Below are 5163 nucleotides of genomic sequence, written 5' to 3'. Positions count from 1 at the left end.
TAAAGGTGTGAAGGAGAAATATAACAGAGATTAGTTATACCTTCTCCTTCTACTTCCTATCTTAACCTCTATTTTGGTCTCTGGGCTTAGAGTTATTTCAAATCTTATTGCCCCGTATAATTAAGACCTGTTTCTCGATCTTATGAAAAAACATTGGTCTTTTAGATAAAATGTTTTTAGTAGTTTCTTACTCTTCTTTTATGTCCAAGTATACCCATGGAGTATGGTAGGCAATATAATCCCAAAATGATAATATAGAATCTGCACCAGTCTACAAATAAATGGTGACCATTACAACTCTAACTCTAAATCGCAGGTTCTGCGTTTGGATAACATGTCATTTTACATCCATCTTAATCGAAATTAATCCAAGAAAAGCCTTGAACCATGTAGCATCCATATATTGTAAGGGTTGGGTTTTCCCTCCTCGTTCAATCTTCTAGTTCTCTGTTACAAGTCAAGTATTCTGACGAGTTATAATGATGCCTCATCGTACAGAGATGAAAACAGGACCCTCACTTTAATCATCGTTTACCAAGGGATTTTGTTAAGAACAGCGATTTATATTGTCGGTTTGGGTAAGAATTCGCCACTACCTCGGTTGGCTAGGGACAATTCTTTGTTTCATACAAATAATGCTGAAACCTTTAGAACTATTTATCTTCATCGAATACAGCAAAGTTATTATCCTCACTACGAGTGAGTTCATCAAGTAGATGTGGCAGAATCTTCTCCCTCAAAAGGAGTAATTTGTTTGTAGTGACTTCATCGTTAGCCAATCGCCCAGTCCTCTGCTTCAAGTTCCTTATTCTGAAGCCTCTTAGTCTGAGATGCTTCATCCTCCAGAAATGTAATGCTAATTCCTAAAGAGGGAGAGGCTAATAACAATGAAAAATAATCGCCCAGTAGCAATTTGTTCTTCAATTTCCAAAGTTATGGAAAGTATAGTCAACTTCCATCTTGTCAAATATTTAGAGACTAACAATTTACTTAACGAACGTCAGTATAGCTTTCCTAGAGGTCGTTCTGCGGAATCCTTCTAGGTTTCTACCTTTGGAGAAATATTATCATTCTATTCACCATTTTGACGGGTGTAAAATGATATTTTCAACTCTATAGATTCACTGGAGCACCGTCACTGTTCTATCAATACTACAATGGCATGTGCTCCTCTGAAATTAGGGAACTTGTTCTCGATACCAGCATTTTTCCTTTAACCTCACACGTCTCTTATCAACAACACACCCATAATAACATATTTTTTAAGTTCCAACACAATGCACAAACAGTCCAGTCAGTGCTGTTCCAAATAATTAAAACGGAACACTTTCACCGTTGTTTATAAAGGGATTTTATCCAAAGGATCCAGAGGAAATATTGAAATAAAACCCACACTTTCTCCTTTGTTTATAAAGGAAATTGAATTGAGAGGAACAAATAAAAATCTAAAATGAATTTTAACTTTAAAACTCTGAAATGTGGATGGTATATTCTCGGAACGATTTGTTTGGTTGTGGTAATTGTAACTTAAGTTAGAGTTTCATTTTGGTCCATTAATCTATGTCAGCAGCAATTGAATTGAGAGTGAGAGAGTAGTCAATGTACATACATGCATACATATACATACATACATTTGTATGTCCGATTGTACGCAGTGGCAACAGCAGCTATAATAACCAAACAACCAAATATGAAGCAAGTTGTTACAACAACAGCAGCAACTACTTTGCTATGTTACATATAAATTTCTGTTTGTTGCCTGCTGCTTGAAGCCTGTTGGTCTTGTTCTGTTGCTGTCACATCACTAATTCATAAGATTTAGTTTTCAGTTTTTGTTTTTATGTTGTTGTTGTCTTGTTGTTATAGAAATATGTATTGCTGGCGTTGTTGTTGTTGTAGTGTTGTTGTTTTTGATAGGCTTCGCATGCTTAATGTTTCTCTGTATTTTTCGTAAATTTCTTTATTTTTTTCCACTTTCATTTATATAATTTCTTCTATTTGTATATTTATGTACATTTGTGGTCCTTCGGCTTAAAACTACAAACACACAAACTCACATACATACATACATAAATATTTTATTTGAATATATGAATGTATATGTAAATCTATGTCCATTTGCCTAAAATCTGGGTCAAACAAATAAACAAACAAACCAACTTCTCATCTTTGCTAGAACGTAATGGTACATATTCTGTTTCAGATTTTGTATTTGAATATTCGTTTTTAGTTTAGTTCAGTTTTTTCTTCAGCATTATTAAACAGAAAAGTAGTTTATCATGTTGAACATTTTGCTGTTCTTGTTCAGTCAGTGTTAATGTTTCAATTCAAAGATTCAAGATTTTAACATTTACCACACATACACACAAACAAACACACTCATTAATTCCCCACTTTCATACACCATACAAAGACGTTGAAGAGTGAAATTAAAGAAATTATTTCCTTGATAATAATCAATGTTTGCACATTTTGTTATTTGTGCAAATGTGTAAATAGGGGTTTTGACCAAAGAGAAGATAAAAACAATATTTGATTTACATAAATAAGATTCATTGCACCCTCAAAGGTTTTATAGATCCTTGAGATACATACATTCATGTATATGTGAACATTGCAAAATGTTGAAGAAGATTTTATGGTAGAATTTATTTAAATATTTATTATGGAATTAAATTTATCTGATTGCTTTTGATAGTTGGACTATTAACATAATTTACACCCTTATGATTTGTAGCATATTATATTGTAAAGTTTTTCTTCGTAAAAGGACTAATATGGTTGATAATATGGTGATTTATGGACTTCGAGGTTTTTATAGAAGTCTAAGCATGGGAAGAGTTACTACTATATCTAGCTTCGACGTGCTCTTCGATTCCATACTGAAGATCCTTATGGCTTCACCTTACCAGTCACCTAAACTCCAGAAGAAGAATTATTCTGCGCGCACAATCACCACATATTTCATGTGTTGAAGGGCATCAACATAACACCCTAGATCTTTTTCTTACTTCCCACCCTAAAAGGTATGAAGTATATATTCTTGCACCTCTCGGTAATTCGGATCACTGCACCTTTTCAATCTCTAAACTTCGATTTTTATCTATAAAAAGGGTCGGTGGGCTGAGCTCAATGCTTCCTAGATAATAATGACAATGTCATGGCGAAAGTGTTTAAAAATATATTTCGGCTGGGAACGAAAACATTCAATCCATCATCGATTAGACAGAGACAAAAGTCTTGGTTTATTCAGAAGTGCAATCAAGTTCAGAGAGAAAACTTTCAGAAATTGGCGAAATAACAAAAACGTCCAAATTGACACCCTACACAAAAAGGTGAGGTCTTCGAAAAAGCTCTGCACGACCAGCGATTTCGTACTAAGGTTTCTGCTGCAGCAAAACCTTTTGGTCGTTCGTAAAAAATGCTAGGTTATGCTTGTTCTTTACTTACGACTCTTTTCGAGGATGACCCGGTTGATTCGCAAATAATTCTGGCTTGACGGAAAACGATCAATTAATGCTCGAGCTCTAAAGGATATCAGTAACATTGCCAAATAGATTCTTTCGAGGGAGTACCGTTAAAAGCGTTTTAGCGGATCTCAACATAAAAAGTGTTAAAACATTGCTCTTCGGCGCTATCTGGTGCATAAGCTTATCTGTTCATCCAGGCAAATTTGCTGCATGTTGGATGACGCCAATTCATAAAAGGAAGATCCCAGTAATCCTGAAAATTATCGCCAAATAGCAATTTGTTCTTCATTATCCAAAGTTATGAAAAGTATGGTTAACTTCCATCTTATCAAACATTAAGAGACCATAATTACTTAATGACCGTCAGTATGACTTTCGTAGAGGTCGATCTGTGGAAGATCTGTGTCATTCCATTCACCATTTCGGAGAAAGTAAATTGTTGGTTCTAGATACATATTTCCAAGGCATATATGGAATACAACGCTCATATACGGATCCGTATGTACACGTTTTCCATCAAGATCACACCTATTTGTGGTCGATTGGCCAGTGGACCGCACAACACATTATGTGGAGAATTCATTATCCAGTCGCACCGTTCGTATGTGGTGCAAACTTCCTGCAGTAGAATTCTCTGTAAATTTTGATGTAAGAAGATTTAAATCAAATGTTGACAAGAATTACTCCCTCAACATATTTCTCTATCCATCAGATTGGTCGGACAGTCCCTAACTACCTATTTACCCCTAGCCATCGACTGTCCAGATGACTGCACATCCTACGAGGAAATCAATCGTCACTCCATATATTATGAAGAGATAAACAAAAAGCTTAAGTTTGTTTTTTATATATCCCCTCTCTCGCTTACAAAGGGGACATTAAAGTGAGAATTATCTTCATGGATCCATTTAGATAAACTGAAGCATAAGAGATCATATATGAAGTCCGCCCAACCAGCTGAGATTTAGCTGAAATCTCAGTATAAACTTTGGTTTTGTATGAGAAATCTTCTTAAAATGTAGTAAAATTAACTAGATTTCGATAGAAATCTCAATAAAATAATATTTTGTGTATATTTAAGTAAATGCGCTATTAGACATTTATAATCATGTCTTATTCCCAGCAAAAACTTTCATTGCCAGACAAAGGGTTTAAATGCTATAATTTACTTACAATTACAGCATTTTACCACAATCGCTTATAAGTAATTAGAAAAATTATTCAATGTAAATTGTGCGAAATACCTATGCAGCTTCTAAATCTTCACGCAGAATCTGACTAATGGATTAGAAAGTATTTATATAACACATTATAAATAGGACGTCATTAAAATACTGCTATGTAATCAGAACGATATGTAGTAGTCATTAAAATGTATGTTAATAGGTAAGTGGTTACAATTGCAAGTCATTAGCAAGTGTTTGCTGAGTTTGCTTGCTTTTATCAGCTATATAAACAATTAATAATGTTACTAATTTCTGAATAAATATAAATATATATAAATAATTTATACAGAATATTCTTATCAATATTTTACTTAGAAATAAAGGTCAGGTTCTTAATTTGTTGATCACCAAAAGAAATACAAAATAAAAAATTCCCAATTTATACAAAAACAAAACAATTTTGGCATGAAAACCGCAATAAGTTTGAATAGCAAGCCATTCTCTAATCAAACCCATATCGAAACGAA

At 33.8% G+C, this 5163-nt stretch overlaps 1 protein-coding gene across 1 annotated transcript in view; it reads left to right on the top strand.

The window, feature by feature from the left end:
- The first annotated feature begins 5108 nt into the window (after positions 1-5108).
- Positions 5109-5163, top strand: part of LOC119602187 (general odorant-binding protein 56d-like) — a 541-nt gene continuing 486 nt past the window's right edge. Inside the window, exon 1 of the mRNA XM_037953568.1 lies at positions 5109-5163. This exon is cut by the window's right edge and continues 81 nt beyond it. The gene's annotated coding sequence lies outside the window, so the exon portion shown is untranslated.

This window comes from Lucilia sericata, unplaced genomic scaffold (genome assembly GCF_015586225.1).
Source record: "Lucilia sericata isolate MDLA Ls3-8-SP2 unplaced genomic scaffold, ASM1558622v1 Contig000213F_arrow, whole genome shotgun sequence".
Taxonomy (NCBI): domain Eukaryota; kingdom Metazoa; phylum Arthropoda; class Insecta; order Diptera; family Calliphoridae; genus Lucilia; species Lucilia sericata.
This window is presented reverse-complemented; position numbering and strand designations above follow the sequence as displayed.